This window comes from Octodon degus, unplaced genomic scaffold (genome assembly GCF_000260255.1).
Source record: "Octodon degus isolate 3935 unplaced genomic scaffold, OctDeg1.0 scaffold00053, whole genome shotgun sequence".
NCBI classification, from domain to species: Eukaryota; Metazoa; Chordata; class Mammalia; order Rodentia; family Octodontidae; genus Octodon; species Octodon degus.
Window position 1 is genome coordinate 11,913,068 of NW_004524629.1, and position 17,762 is coordinate 11,930,829.

Consider the following 17,762-nt stretch of genomic DNA (forward strand, 5'->3'; position numbering starts at 1 on the left):
AGCTGGAGACAAGCCCAAGCAACTTGGTAACAACAAATTCAAAGAGCAAGAATAGGCTCTGAGACACAGGATGAATTCACCAAAGAATTCCTTTTAGATCAACTGAGCCAAGAGTGTTGACTCCTCTTCTAAGGATGCAGAGCACAAATGGATGGACCTTTGTCTGCTGGACGAAGCTTCCCAACTGCTCCTTCACAAAGCAAGAGCAACTGTCTAAGTAAGGATTAATGAGTGAAGGACGTAGAGAGAGAAGAGTTTCCTACATTTGCACACTCCAAGTCCTAAAGGAAAGAACAAGGATGAAAAGGAGGAGAAGAGAAGGGGGCTCCCTTTGGATAGTCCTCCCCAGCGAGCAAGATGCTAGCTTTGTCCCCTGTGGCAGCCATGGGCAGAATGCACATGTCAACACAATTTATCTTTCACAAGATACCACCTCTACCCTCACTTCTATGAAAGAGAGTCCTGTGTGTACAACATCAGCAAACCCACAGAGGAATCCATGTCAGAAAGACATAGTCACTAATATGGTCCTTCATTCACCAGTAACCAGAGTGCACTAGACCTGCAAGTAAAGACTGCAGACAAAGAAGGCCCAACACAGAGTCGAATGCAAATCTATGCCGCAATAAAAACCATAGACTAGTGGAAACACATACAAACTTCTAAAAATCTAATTAACATACTCAGAGATCACAAATAGCTTCCTCTCCATAAAACAAGACACTTTCATCTAAAAGTCAAAACAAAAGGACCAAGAAACTGAAAATATGCAGAGAAAAGTTAAGTGATGTGGAAGATATTCAAAAAATCCAGCACCTAACAAAAGTTCCATAAATATATATTACTATGTATGTGTGTATGTGTGTATGTGTGTATGTGTGTGTGTCTCTCTAGAGAGAGAGAGAGAGAGAGAGAGAGAGAGAGAGAGATTGCTTCCCAAGGCTTGAAACAACTAAGAGTCTCCAGATTACAAGTTCTTACCATCAACTGGGCATGGTGGCACAGGCCAGTAATCTCAGCACCTGGGAGGCTGAGGCAAGAGGATTACTGCAAGTTTGAGGCCAGCATTGGGAGTTCAAGACCAGCCTGCTTTGCATAGCAAGATCCTGACTCAAAACAAAACAAAATAAGACAAAATTTCCTATCAAATGCCAAGAAAGATTTGCAATACAGGTTGATATAATTTTAAATTTTAAGGTAAAATAATTCTAAAAATTTACAAAGAGGAAATCAACAAGAGCAGGATCAGCCAGCGTAGCCTACATTTAAACATTTTATCTTGTCAGCCACGTGTATAGTGAGTGCTCCATGTCAAGCCCTGTTCCCGGCACTTTACAAAAGAGCACTTCACTTGGTGAATGAAGTTTCACTTTTGTTTTTGTCAATAAACCTAAAAACTGGAACATAATCAAATGATGGCTTAAAATTATAAGAAAAAAAAGTATTTTCAATCCTTAAAACCTTTGAAATATATGCTTAAACCATTGGTTAAACATGTGGGCAAAATACTGGCTAGTTTTTGTCATTGAACGTTTTGGAAGATACACAAGCTCTATTGGAAAATAAAATATATCAGAAGCAAATGCAAGAAATGTTAAAGGAGTTTTATAAAACAATATAGGATACAAGACATTAGTAGCTGAATATGACCTAGAAAAGATGAAAAAGTTAAAGTACAGTCCAGAGGACCCTGACACTCGGTGTGCTCTCTCGTGAGCACTGGAGACTTAGTGACACAAGCGTAATATGGGTAATCTTCACACAATGATAATACTAAAAATGCTGTCTGAAGGTTTAAATTTTTCCAATCAATCTACAGTTAAAGCAAGGAAAAAGTCATTACAGACTAAAATAGAAGCACAAATGAAAATACAAGTGAAAAAGAGGAAGAGAGACTTGGAAGAAACATAAATTGAATAAATAACCTTTGTGTTGGAAAATTAATGAGTATAATCTAGAATTAATAGATCAAGAAAAATGATCATTTAAGATTATAATACTGAACATCAAAACAATCAAATGTAACATGGTTTAAAATAGTTACCAGGAATTTACAGAAAGTGTTCTGTGCTTTCTACTCCATTTTTCTGTAATCTTAATATTACCTAAAAAGTACCTAAGCCTGACAAGACGGCATCTAGGAGGTTGAGGTAGAGGGATCACAAGGATGAGGCCAGCCTGAACTAGTGGTGAGACCATCCTACAATAATAAGTAATCATAATAAAGATGCAAAATTTAAAATAAAGTCTATTATTTTTAAAAAGTTCATTCTGTGTAATAGGTAGGTGGTCTTTCTATATGGTCTGAATATTTTCATTATGTTAACTTTAAAACATAATAATAATATGTAATATGTTAGCTATAGGATAAGTATTAAATAAAATGCTGACATAAAATAGAGTTTCTGACGAATACATTTGACCTGTATTATGCATTTTACCCTGTAAATTATTTGGCAGCTTGTTGGTCTGTTTCCTGTAGCAATTAGCACAATACTTTGTTTCTTGTATGCAATTAAAATGACTATTTGCAAAAACTTTTAAAGAAATTCAAGTACAGACTTGAGAGGTAAAGGCACAACTATCAGTCTTTCTTAGTAAGTTGTAGCTCTTATCAGTCCCTGCACATGTGGCGTATCTAGTTGGACAGATTTTGGCGAGGGACCACGGTCGTCTGCACCATCTGCTGCCTGTCTGGCCCTCCTCTCTGCGTGGTCCCGGACTCTTGCCTGCCTTCCTAAACCTGCCTGGCAATGGCTGGGTCTTCTACTCCCCTGACTGCTTGCTCTGGAGTGTAAAGGCTGTGTGCCTCTGGTCTCTGCGCGTCCTTCCTCCACGCAGAGCTAGAAGCGCAGCATCCTCTCCGCCTCGTTCCGTTTTCCTCTTCCTTTCTGCCTGCCCTCTTGCTTCCCACCTCGTCACACAAGCCCATTCGTTCCATCTATCCCTCTCTCCACCATTTCCCTGGCCAGAACATCAGCCTGAAGTACGCGTTATTTGTTATGCCTATTGATTCAAGCTTTATGTTCTTCATTCTTAATTAACTTATCATTCATCCTGTTCCCATAGAGGGCTGTTGTGTAATTCAAACAACAGAGACATTGCTGATAAAGCTATTTGTAAATCAATGTTCTGTAAACTGAATCATATTTCAAGTTTACTAGAAGAGCTTGCTAGATAAAAGAATCTTATGATGAAAAATTAAAACAATTCCTAGTAATGAATATTTTTGTATATCTCAAGTTTTAGATACCGGCCATACACAATAAACTCATTTTAATGTTACCTACCAAAATCGTTCTGCCACAGTTCTGGTTGATAACCTTAGAGATACTAGACATGAAAAAGTCTGTAGAAAGGACAAAATGATTCCCCTTGGAGGCTCTCTTATATTAAAATGAAAGTGTTGGACAATGATGGATGAATGAAAACATGCACAATGTCTGAAAATTTTTAAAGGTAAAACTAGACACCCATTTTCTACATATATTTAGTTAGTGTTATATTCCAGTTACTCTGCCAGGTACAGAAGATAAAATCTTGATTAAGACATAGTGTTTGCCCTCTAGGACTCACAGTCTAATAGGACACATAAACACATAAATAAATAATTTCCAAACAACATGTAAGCATTATGAATAATAGTAGAGTATCTTTTCAAAAAATACAAAAGCTCAGCAGTGGCACCAAGTGGGGAAAGCTTCCCCAGAGCAGAAACCAAGTCTGCAGTTTATTGTTTCATCTGCAGTGTTGGTCACAGAGCCCTGCTTACATCAGAAGCGTGACAAATGCTTGTTATGAGTTGGTTGAGTGATCTATTCAGCTGGGGTAGGAGTTGGAAGGGACAAATACACAAGGGTTTCAGGGAGAAGAAGGAGACTTGCAGGAGAATGCATATCCTGTCAGGAGAGTGGATGGAAGTGACATTTCAGGGTGAAGCAGCTGGGCAGTGTGGCACAGAGATGGCAGGGCTCACTGCACACTGGAGAACGGCACGTGCCTGCTCCCGCGCCCCCGCAGAACGTGCCACTCACAAAGCCCTCTGCTACATGGCCAGCAAGGAGAGAGAACCTACTTTCATTCAGGCACAGTTCACCCTTTGTTTTCTTTTTATGATCTTACCTGCACTTTTTTCGTTGAGTTATTTCTTATCCCCTCATGCTGTGTTGCTTAATTGGTCTCTTAGGGGACTATCTACTAATTCTTTCAACTGCTGGCCCCTCCCTATGTGTAGAGACCTAAATTACTGATTTGTCACACTTTTTGTAGGAAGTTCCTTAGCATGTCTGTTACAGCAGAATATTGGCTATCCATTCCTGGTTTCTTCATGTGTCCCTGTGGGGCCTGTTAAAAGTGGCACAGTGACTTTGTGGGTTTCCACAGGCACCATGAACTTATATCCAGCATTGTCCAGAGCAACTTTTACTTGAAATGCTCTATGCTGCTGTGCCCTAACCCTTCAAGCTCCCTGAGGTTTGAATATTTCACTCTCTGTCTATATCTCCCAGTTGGATCTCACAACAGGAAACAAGACAGCATAAAATTCTTTTGTTAGACCATGTGTCACAATTTCTGTTTCAGGAAATCTGAAGGTGAGGTTCCTGAATCTTGTCTCCTCTGACAATTTATGTGTCCTCACATTAGCCAAAACACTTCCCTCCTCCAAGGCTGCCTCAGGAACAGAAGTCATACCTCTGGCACAGTTGTGCACCCCAACAGCTAGAAGTTGGACACTATCAGTATTGTCCTTAGAGAGGACAGGCACAGCAACAGAGGCAACAAGGCAAGATACACAGTGCATGGGATTTGCAGCCAGACATGCCTAAACTCACATTCCATCCCTACAGCTTACTAAGTGCCTAGCACTGCAGCTAGTGATAGCCAAGCTAGGTGCTCTTCTTCCCCCCTCTAGAGGTAAGATGGAGAAGGAGGTCCCTTGACTGTTACAGTTTGTCACCCAAGAGTACCTAAATGCAGCAACAAAATAGGCAATGTTGGCCTCCATCGCCCCACCTTCAGCCAAAAGTAACACATGCTCCTCTACCACCTTCATTTAAGGCACAACCCACCCACCCTCCAGGAGCATCTGCATGCAATCATGCCCCAAAGTACAGCATGATCTACAGAGATTCTGCGACATGGTCAGTGCTCAGCAAGGGGTCGCAGGCTAAGATGAAGTGCTTTGCAAACCTTACGTCTGCATCCCAGTTTCTCAATTTCTCTCCTACCCTTTCTCAATTTTCTCTCCTACCCTTTAGGGACTGCACGAGACCACATAAGTCTGTCCTGCATGGATATGCACAGCCCACTGGAGAAAAGCACTGCTCTGTAGTCACATAACAACAAGGGTGGGGGATGCAAAGATACTGGTATACCAACAAGTGGTCCCTCCTCTAACCTAGAAAATGCACTCTAGAGACAACCTCTGTGAGCCTGGCATCCTTGTTCCTTCCTTCCTGTCATCCTCCCAGCTGGCTGCTTATCTGGTTCTTCTCTTTCATGTGTTCTTCTCTCTACACCACTTCCATGTCTTGGTTATTTAATGTGAATAGAGAGGTCAACATTTCATCTTGAATTATGCCAGACCTTCCTTGATTTTGCCACTTAGTGACTCCAAGCCAGCCAAAGCTCAGGGAAGTACCACACAGCAACGTGTGGGCAGTGAATTTCTAAGAGCTAAAATACATACCCAATTTACATGACTATTTGCATTTGTGTATAAATTATACATCAATATGTATCCTCCCAAGGCAGTAAGTTACTAAAATAATTTTGCTACTTTAAAACTTGTCATTGCTCAATTTTTCCTCTCTCCTCCTTGCAGCAACACCCACACACATCTTTTCATTCCTTGGGAGGAAAAAAGAGAGAAAGAACAGGGTGAGAATAAAATGGAGGAGAAAATGGAACAAAGGAGGGAATGAAGATGAGAAAAAGAAACTATCCAAGAAATAGGAAGCATATTTAAACAATCAAACTCACTCTTATGAGTTTATAATGATGATCAGATGCAACCAAATCTACCCTCAAAATAAAATCAAGTAAATGTGAAACCAAATATATGCCTGTCATAGCTTGTGTTTAGATGTCCCCGCAAAGTGTCATGCAGACATAGATCAGACTTTTTTCAGAAGACGCTGGTTCTAGAGTGAGTGATGCTGGGAGTAAGAGTGTGTGGATACTAAATCAGTTCACTGATTACACTGATTGGCTTGGCATCACGTAGTTCCTGCTAGCCTCGATAGAATAGAAAGGAGGCAGAAAGCCGCTGCTAAGGCCCTTTGCTGGAGCTCACCGCGGACTGTCTCTCTTCTGCGATGCCCCTCGGCCATGCCACTCTGCCTTGGAGCCAGTCATCTATGAACCAAGCCCTCTATGAACGGTAAGCCAAATAAATCTTCCCTCCTTTAATTTTGGGTGTCAAATATTTTGTCTTAGCAATGAGAAAAGTAGCTAAGATAATGTTACAGCTACACAATTTCAGATAAAATACATGAATGTTTAAATCTTCAGACAATTTTTTAATCACTTTGTAGTCATTTTGATGTAAATGTGTAGGTGCGACCTTTTAACTGTATCCAAATGCCCTAAGGGGCTTCAGTGATACTTGCTTAGTGCCTGCAATGAACTGGTTGATACCGCGAATAATCAACCAAGGCTGCATGTGAAGGACAACGCCCACCTGACAAATCCTCTTCTAAGAGCTCATCCCTTTCCTGCCCAGTCCAGCCCATTCTAATTCAGCCCTGTGCTGCTGTAGATTCTCACAGCCCCAGGTAATATCCTCTTTCTCCCAAGCACCTGAACTTGGGGTTCCAGGATTCTGGGTATATTGAGCTCTTCTCTTAAACCTAAGAACTGGATTCTTCTTACAAAGAGCCTGTCTTCAACTCAGAAGAAAGAAACACACTTATGACTGCAAAGAGAAAAAATTAAGTAGGGAAAACGCTGGAGTTTTGCAATATGACTGACTATGCCTCATGTATTTCAGGCTGCAGTTCCATTCTCTGCCTTAGGACCTCAAAACACCTACCCGCCTGTTGAAGAAACTTGCCCCCTCTGCTCCAGGCAGGTTGCATAGGTTTCTGCTACTCTCTACCAAAAGAACCTTGACAAAACCTACTCAATTTAATTAATCTAGAATCATTTCTGACTTAATTTTGTGTAATCTTCCAATACAGTTGAAGTGTTCTGTGGCTAGTAGAATTCTTTCCTATTTCTATTAGCTAAGTTTGGATGCTTTAAAATACAGCCAACTTGTCTAAGGAAATTTCCTTAACCATGTCCTATTTTTTAATCCATAAAAATGTCAGAGACAGTAGAGACATGTATCAGTTTGTGATGCACAATAGATTATGCTTTTGTACATTACACATCTTAGAAACTAAAATACATCAAAATTCAATAAAATTCTCACCCGTGGGTCTCACTTTTTCATTTCTGCTATCAAAATACCGATACCTAATTAAATGTGAACAAACATTGGAAATGTGCTAATTCAGTTAATAAATGCATGGAAAGAGCAAAGGCACAAGCAAGGGCGGGTGGGAAAGGCAGTGAGAAGAAGGTACTGACAGCACAGGATACATCTGATAAGTTCTTCAGGACAAGCCACAGGCTGCATAAGTAATGTATTACAGTGGTGCAGTGTGTGGGCGACCCTCGCTCACACCCTGTGTGCTACGTGCACGGGTAGCATCACAATTCAAGCTGCATTCTTCTGGTTGGTGTGTAATCATCAACCAACACCACTGCAGGATAAAGCACCCATTTTCCACATTGCTCAATGCAGAATCAATAACTCTCGACTATTCTTTATTTTTTTTAATTTATTTAGTACAGGGTCTGCAGGGTCTCACTATGTAGATTGGACTCAGGGATCCTCCTGTTTTCAGCCTCTCAGGTGCTGGGATTACAGGCATGCACCACCACATCCAATTTCAATCCCATCTCAGCACGCCCGGGGATAGGGCCGGAACAGTATGCTGGGTATTGAACCCTAAGCAGGTGCTTTAGTCCTCTGAGCTATGTGGATGGCCCCTATTCTTTACGCTTTTAACGCAAAGATATTACAGACTCAGACTAGTAATTCATACAATAACTTATGCTGTTGAAAAAATGTTTCATCACTATGAAGTTTGGTCACTATGAAGTACAGGCACAGACTGGGAGCCACGCAGAAAACCCAGTGTCTCTCTTTAGTTGATACAGATTTTAGTGAGTCCTATGTTCATGCTCCGCTTTTTCCCCCACACTGATAGAACTAAAGTTGTATTGAAAGGTGTAGCACTGTAGTTGCCATTATTGCTATTTGATATTTACCTAGACCAGGCACTGTTAGGTGGTATATCTTATGTATGTGCATCATATTATGAATGTGTATCATATACGCATAATATATATGAAGCGCATATATAATATTCATATAGAGAAAAATTATGTATGCTTTATAGAGAAATACATGTGTATATCTTATCTATGCATCACATATGACTCTTTCCAACTCTGCCTAGCAGGTGTTCTACCTAACATACAGATCAGAAAATTGAGGCTCAAAGACATTAGTAACTTGCCCAAATCACACAGTAAGTACATAAGGGAGCCAGGGTTGAAGGCAAGTCTCTCTTAATTCAGAGTCCATAAGTTTCTATTTCATTATAGCTGAACACAAACCACACGAAGCTGGTCTGGAAAATAAGGAGGCATTCACTGCATCATTCAGTTGCTTGTTCATTGATCTCATGAATTTATTGAGTAGTGCCCTGCTGCACAACTTCATGGAGTGTCACGCCAGTGAATCCCATGCTACCCCCTCCCCAGAGCAGGGCTGTGACTGGAATGGCAGGCGCTTGCCCCCTCTTGTACAAGTCCTTCTGAGGGGTACGAAAGTAAAATTAGACTGTCTTTGCCTCGAAGGAGGCTATGCCCCATTTGGGGATAAATAAACCACCTGTTAACCGTACTGAGTAAAGTATAATAATGCCCGAAGAAACATAAAAATACAGAAGACATTCCCAAGCAAGCATCCACTCTCCCAAAGGGCTGCTTAAGGAGATTAATAAAGGAGCCCTTTAAATACCATAAGCAATTTGCTAACTGCACAGGTGGCCTGCCATGGCCCACTGCTGCCAGGCACATTCAAAGACACCACAGAAGCAAGGAGAATGAGAAAAGCATTTTCTATTTTGTAATCTTTGTGTTGATTTATCTTCTGTGCTATGAGTGGAAACAAATCATTCCCCCTCCTCCTGCCTGTTTCCCTTCCTCCCCTATTTTAACACAGCCTGCCTCTCTCTCTCTCTCTCTCTCTCTCTCTCTCTCTCTCTCTCTCTCTCTCCAATTCACAATCCATCTGTGTTCTTCTCCTTTGGGTTCCGGTGACCCAATATGCAGAATGCAAGTACGTGCATTCTCTTGCTGCCTGCCCTAGCTCAGTGATCACCTATCAGTGTGCTGACAACCGATAAAATTAAAGGACATTTGAAAAGACCTGTGGTTCCAAGGATAGACAGGAGAGAATATTAACAAGTAACGAGTCCCTATTTGGACACAAAGTAAATTCCCCTTCATGTTATTTTTCTGGTTCACAGATATCTGATAATGCACTTACGCCTATAAAATATATTAGGGATTCAATTTTGATATTTTTCACATATCTAATATAATCTGTTACTACAGCACCATAAAAATATTAAATTGAGGCTAATCCTATAGCTATGTGGATACCACATGTGCATGTTCCTTACCCAGAGATAAATTGCATATGTTCTTTATTTCCCTCCTTCCATCGGTATCTAAGTTTTCATTCTTCGCAAGGAAGATATTAATTTTTTGCTCTAGTAGTCAGAGGATTAGAAACTTTAAAAAGATGCACCACAGTCATGTTTATTTGAGGGGTTTTTTTAATCTAAAGACCAAAAGAAAGCAAATCTAATTGGTAGATGCATGAAACGGGCTGCTTTCGCAAACAGACTATTTTCTTGCTGCCGGCTTTCCTCTTGCGCTGTATCCAACAACTCATCTTTGTAAATATAGGGTTTGTTTTATAATGAATCTCAGGAAATCCTCCCTGTCACTCAGCCAGCCAGGTGCAGTCCTTGTTGGCATGGCACGTCCCTTCACAGGTGGCTACGCCTGCAGAGAAGACATCAGAGATTCCCAGTGGGGAAAAAAGCCACAAAACAGAAGGCTTTAAAGTCAAATGAAGATTTAAGAGAGAAAGGTTGTTTTAGTTAGGAGAGGAAGTAGATAGGGGAAAGTGGCAGAGAAGACAGGGACCAGCCCTGGAAACCAACTGTGCTCCTCAGCCATAGTGAATTGCAGGTAAGTGGTGCTTTTAGAGTAAACTAAACCTGTATGATCTTTAGAAACTTCAGCTTCATAAAATACAGACTCCTGAGTGCTACAGTTTGTGTCTTAAATAAAGCCCAGGTGCTTGCTCCAGGATCATGGTATTAGGAGGTGATGGAAACTTCCAGAGGTACGACCTAGTGGGAGACCCTCAGAACACAGAGGCCATGCACCAAAGGGCAATGGAGCCCCCCCCCCAGTGCCTTCCTCCTCCCCTCTTTTGCTTCCTAGCCATGAAGTGAGAAAGCTTGCTTCACCACACATTCCTGCCACAATGAGCCAGCTCGCTACAGGTCCAAAGCAGTGGGCCAACCAGTCGTAGATTCAGTCTCCAAAATGGTCAGCCAAAATAAATCTTTTCTCTTCCCAAGCTGATTATTTCAGGTACTTGTTTCAGTGAAGTAAAGCTGACCAACACAACAGAAATCCAAACCTTTGGGTATCTGTCTCAGTTACTCTTCTCTTGTTCCTGGGACAAATACCTGACACCAAAAAGGAAGGAAGGAAAGGTTTATTTAACTCACAGTTACTGGAGGTTTCAGTCCACACTTGGCTGGCTCCAAGGCAGAGCGGCCCAGGGCAGCGCGCATCCAGTTCATACAGAGGCCCAACAACAATGGCCCCAGAGAGAAAAGTCTGTCTCCCTTATATTGCATTCAGGTTCTCTGCCCCAAGGCTAGGGGAAGCACTCACACCCATATTCCCGCAGTACTAAAGCCCATAATCCCAGCCTTGGATCACCCATAATCCCAGTGGATCACGAGTTAATCACAAACTGTAGAAGTCTTTACCCCACTACTGCATGAGGCTTTGGGGGGTACAACTAGAAACAAACTATAACAATATCAAACGCAGGAACCTATACACACATCTAAAGTAAAACTAGTAATGAAACTTATTTGTGTTTGGAATACAAATTCATTTGTCTTGACCTCGCAGAAGTTTGTTTCAACAGGGCCCATGCAGGTTCTGAGATGGGGACAAGTTGTAGGGATGCATGCAGCCCTGATTGAAGAGGAGAATCAAGAAGTCGAGAAATAGCAGTTTGCAGAGTAAATCCTAGCAAGGCCTATAATTTAAGCATAAAGCAATGGATCCAGAATTAAGTGACAAGGCCAGGAATAGAATTAAAAATATGAATTTAAGTGATACACACGAAAATGTGATGAGACATGTTGACTGGTTGAATATGCAGTGTGATTAGACAGCGCCACGGGGTTCAAGTCTGAATTCCGCAGCCAGCATCTCCTCTTCTCTCCACCCACGCAACCACCCCGGTCTGTACCTGCGCCTCCACCTCGAGATCTTACACCACGCTTGCTGACTCCCTTTCCCTTTTCTACCTACATTGTTCTTTGTAGTTTCAAATTTCACAATTTCCTTCCACCATGACCCCTACTTTCTGGAATTTTATATTTTGACACCTGGAGTTTCTTCTCCAAGCCTAACCCACCAATCAGATCTGAGTTCGAACGTCCAGCAGAGAAGCTTTCCTTCACGAACCTCCATCAAGGCCCTCCCCAGAGTTACACATTTTCCTTGTAGAAAGTAGCTCCTGGCTATTTTGCCTTGCCTACATTTCTCATATATGCAGTAAGCTCTCTTTTTGTGAAATATGATTAATGTTTAATTGTCCCACTGGGATACTCACTCTACTTTAGCACTGCTATGCCCTGTGTCTAGATGTCCCCCCAAAAGCTCATGAACTCACAAGGGGAGGTGTTTTGGAGGTGGCCGAATCTAGACTGGGTGATGCTGCGATGGGGGTGGGTGATTCCTGAATCAAGCCTCTGACTGATTTGGCACTGCTCTACTCCTGGATACAGTATAAAAGGGGCAGAAAGGTGCTGCTTAGGTCCCTTGCTTGCTTTGCTGCTTCTGCCTGCCATGCGCTATTTCTTTTCCAAGATGCTTATCTGCCATGCCATCTTACTCAGAGTCACGTGATTGTGGACTGAAGCCTCTACAAATTGTTTGCTAAGTAAACTGCTCCTCCTTTAACTTGTGGGTGTCATATATTTTGTCTCCATAACAAGGAAAGTAATGAAGCAGGCTGAGACCACACCTTTGAGTCCATGATCTGCTCAACTAGCATAGTGCCAAAAGTATACACACTTACATTTTGGAGGGAAAGAACATACAAATGCATTTGAATATCTGGGAAGATAAAAAATTCCACTGAAAAGGCAGAGAAAACAGGAAAGAAGAAAATTAAGTGCTTGATTTCAAAAAATGTAAATAAGGACCCAAGTGTAAAATAGATGTTGGGAAATAGGAAGAAACAGTTCAAAACAAAGGGAAACTGGTGAGGAGAGAGGAAGGAAGAAAACAATGGAGAAGAAAAAGTGATAAAATAAGAATAAAATGGAAACAAAGCTTTGTAAACAAGAAGAGGAAATGGGACTGGTGGGAGGAGAGGAGACTGGAAAATAAAAGAGGAATCCAGATACATCATACACAGGTGCAAATTCCCTACGATGAGTATGATCATTATGTATATCCAAATTATACCAGTAAACTTAAAAAGTATAGAACTCTACCCCTAGAAAGATGTATTTTATTATATGTAATTAAAAATAAATTAATAAAATTATGATTCTTGACAAAGTAAGTATATACTCATTTACTGGGGAAAGAAAATACAAATATACTTGAATATCTGGGAAGATAAAAATACTATTGAAAAGCAGAGAAAACAAGAAAGAAAAAAATTAAGTGCTTACTGGCCAGCCAAATAGCTCAGCAGATTAAAACACCTGCAAGCAGGCTCAGGGCCAGGGGTTTGATCCCCAGGCCTGCTGAGCCGACCCCACCCCTGTGGCACACTGAGATGGCAATTGAGACTGGGCATGGTGGTGCAAGCCTGTAATCCCAGCTTTTGGGAGGCTGTAAACAGGTGGATCACTATGAGTCTAATCTAGTAGTGAGACCTTAAATACCCTGTACACCCTTCCCTAAAAAATACAAAAAATGTAAGTGCTTGGGCTGGGGAGATAGCTCAGCCATCTAAGCACCTGCCTGGCAAGCACAAGGACCCAGATTCAATCCCCAGGACTGCAAGCTATGTAGGCCAAAGAACCCTGGGTGCCCTGACAACCACTGAAACCAGGTGTGGTGGCACATAACTGTAATCACAGCTTGGGGGAGGCTGACATAGAAAGATCACTACAAATCCAAGCTGTGTAGCAAGACCCTGTACCAAATAAATAAATAAATAAATAAATATATGTAAAAAATTGCTTGATTTTAAAAAATTAACAATAAGTTGATGGCAGCAAATGAAGGTAAATAGATGAAAAAGAATATAATAATAATTATGATGACATTTGATTTTAATAGACAATTGATAATGTATTTGTACTCAAGGGTGAAGAATGATTTAATACATATAATCATTTGCATGGTAGTTAGATCCTGAGCCAATACACGTAGATAAAAAATATACATAGACAATAATGCCAGAGAGCCACATATTGACTCTCAAGGAATAGCCAAGGCTAGTGAGTGGGAGGACCAAATGAGACAAGAGTGGCTGGAAAGACAGAAAGCTAAGCAGGATGCCAGAGTTACACAGAGGACACAGAGGAGGGATTACCACTCTGAGTTTTTCAAAGATGTCAAATGCCACAACCAAGATGACTTTGATGGGAGCACAACAGAAGACAGGCACTGGCATAGTTTGCCTCTTGGAGAGTGAACAATGAAGGTTGGCTCAAGAAAACTGGGCAACTAGATAAAAGCCTACTTTCAAAAATCAACCACATGCATCTCTAAAAATATAAATTACAACATTTTGAAAAGGCCGGTGTGTCCAGCAGCTGCTGCACAGGTTTTTAGGATGCCACAATAGAACCCAAAATTCTCTCTTCACTCTTCTCCTACTTTCCCTCAGGAGCTTGATTCAGCTTTCCCTTTGTATAAGAGCATCTCAGAGTCTCCTGAATGCTTGCTGAATTGGAGCACCCTTCATGTGCTCATTTATGGATATTCGCTGTGCTTGCCTCATTCTTATTGAAAAAGAACTGAAAAAGGGAAAATGATGAAGCCTTGCCCAAATTTTCCCCAGGTTAGAACCCAAACTGGTTCTCATCTGAAACCAATGTGCCACGTACCCTCAATGAATATTTATTGATTGTGATGACTGTTGTGACCCTTGATCCAGTCTCACTGAATCATCTGTATTTCAGCAGAACAGAATTTGTTTCATTAAAAGTATTTGTGCTCATTAAATATGTATGCAAAAGTCTATGCACAGTGGTCTTCCTTCCTGATATGGCAACTTGCAAATGTACAAAGAAAATTGAGTACAAAGGGGAAGGGATTGGGGCAAACACTGTTACTGAGTTTCTGTCGATCTTAATGCACTGACGGGATGAAGGTCAAAGATGTTCTAAGTTAAGAGTTTCGTGAATCCACAAGGTGATACTGGAAATTAACACCTGTACCCTGCCATTTGGCTACTTCGACCACAAAAGAGCAGAAAGAATGGAAATTTCCTAATTTGAATCAGAAGTGACCACCAGAACACCCACTTTGTTGCAGCACTGACTAGCAGATTCATGAAAACTTGTTCGTGGAAAAGAGGTCTACCCAACTGCTGCTCTCTAGCCTCAATATTCTCCACCACCATCACCTTCCTTTTATGGTCTTTTCCCTTGGCACATATGCACACTTCTGGGAATCCCCATCCATCATCCTCTAGTACCAACAACATAGGTGATCAAATTCCAGAATGTTCGCATATGTTCTTGAGAGTCCATGACCAGACCTAGGAGAAGGTAGAGAAGCTGTGGAGAAGTTAAATTACATTAACAGTTTGCTTTGACATCAGCTTTGCATTTCCTACTCCCCTATTCACCAAGTAAAGAGATTTTCTCAATACAAGAAAGCCTAGGTAAATGAAAAGGTTCTGATGGCTTTTTCTATAACTTCAGGATGTATCAGCATTATATCATCTAAAGGAAAAGGAAGCAGCCCCTCTCCTATGGTCACGTGTGATGTTATCTAACCCATACTGAGAGCCCTTGTTTGTTAGATACGTAGACAGCCGGAAGTAAGTTAATACCTGAGGAGACAGCAGGTCTCAAAATCATGCCATATGAAGACAAGCTGAAGAAATTGGAGATTATTCTGCCTAAAAACACTAAAAGAGAATGACAGTGATGTCAAAGCTTTTAGAAACTGAGTTCCCAAACTGCAACTCAAAACTCATTTATTTATCCCAAAGTACAGACCATGCAATTAAACCTGAATACTGAGGTTTTGGTTTAGAAGAAAAAAAACATGGTGAATTGAATCATGTGCCAACAGAGAAGGTTCTATGTGCCCACCATGGCAAGCATGGCAGAGACATGCCACCAGGAATACAGGATGAGAAACAGGAAGGGAAGAACGCCTTGCTGAGCTAAGCAAGTATGATGGTTTCCTCCATCCTCCCATTAGACACTAAGAATGCAATGACCACTTGCTGTTTATGTTGGAGGTAACAGCTCAGGTCTGGGCCTACAAGAGGAACTTAATACAAAATTGGTCAAGGAATGAGATATTTGAATGCTTAAAGAATTTCAACGTGAAATTAGATTTATAGTTGTTGCAAATAATAGAATCTGGAACAACGGGTAGAGGGCATAAAGGAATACTTTTGTGCCTGGATAAGGAAGAATTTCTGCAAAGAGGAAACACCATACAGGGAAAATATTTGCTTTTTGAGAGTATCTGGCATAGACAAGCCAAATCTGGGGCAGTCACAACAATGCAGAAGAGATTGAAACATTGAGTGGATTTATTTAGAGCATGGTCCTCAACCCTACATAAAGGCAAAGGAGTTTCTTTTGCTTTGTCTTTTTGCTTTTGTTATGAATACAAATTCTTAGGCACAATCACCAGGAACTTAACTTCTATTGATCTAGGGCATCAGTATTGTTTAAAAGCTCTTCAAATGATTCTAAAGCACAATGGGGGTGCAGAAACACTAGAGTAGATGAAACAGGGTTTCTTCCAAACTTAATATTCTATATCTGAAGGAATGGAAGTCCCATTCAAAGTAACCCAATTTTAACAACTATTGCCTATTCTTCATATTTCCTCTAATACTGAATAAATGAATGAGCCAGCTATAACCACATTTCAAACAGGAAATTATAAAATGAGAAGGGTGATTGAGAAGGACAGGAAGAAGAAGAGTTAGACAGAAAGAAAAAGAAAAAGAGGGAAAGAGTGAGGAAGAGAGGGGAGGAAGAAAAAGGGAAGTGAGAGGGAGGAACAGAGAAAAGGAGTGGAGAGAGTGAGAGGTATTAAAGTTTGTATCTTAGTTTTTGGTTTGAAAATTCTAAATAATTATATTTTCATTTAACCAAAATTTCAGAAAATGTTGGCTGTCCAAACACGCAAAGTGCTTTTCCTGAAGTTTCCTGATATGGAACCATCAGCAGTTGGATCGCCAGTAGGCGTGGATTTAATCAAAGATCTCAAAATTCTCAAATTATGTTTGAGACCTTTCAGCCTGAGGACTGAAAATATCGAAAGTGAATGGGAGAGTACATATGGCTGTTTGAATGCAAGTAGGTGACAATTAGATAATTGCATATGCTGCTTTTTATCCTGAACTATTTTAGTAAAAGTCTGCTCTTTGGTAAATGAATAATTCACTTATATTTCGAATGTATTTTAAATGTGTCATATTTGAAGGCAGGCTAAGCTATATTTAAATAATTTATTACTTTTTAATAGGTTGAGAAATGGTTTGAGATGTTGCTCTGCATAGATGAAGCTGGCTACCTACAAAAACAGGGGGAAGATGGGCACTGAGTCCTTTCCTCCTATCCAGTAACTAAGCCAAGTCTTCTTTTTAGCTTTTATCATCTCAGGTTTTTCTTATCCAATATTATTTTCTTAATAATATTGGCTGAGGCCGCTCAGAATTTAATTGCCAGCACCTATGACTCTCACTGACTGAGGACTCAACTTCTCTGTATCTGTATCCTTAAAAGAGAGTATAGTTGTGTAATAAATGTATACATTATTAAAGTAGAAAGGTCTTAAAGTGTACTGAGACAAAAATGTAATTAATTTTTATAAATAAAGTTGGGCTATGAGAAGGCACAATGCAATATCCATAACAAGGATTCCAAGATACCACAAGTGCAGTGGCCATGGTCAGGGCTTCAAACAGAGGCAGGTGTGGGATATTGTCTATTAGAGACTGCAATTCTCAATATATTTAAACAGGATTTTTAGGTATGATACTCACATTCTGAATTTAAAAAAAAAAAAAAAACAACTTCAGAAATTGAAAGCACTATCACCACCAAGAATAACCCCACCTGCTACTTTTTAGTAAGACACATGGCCAACTAATTTTATTAGACCATTATTAATGTTTCATTTATAGTTAGTTCTAAAATACAACAGAA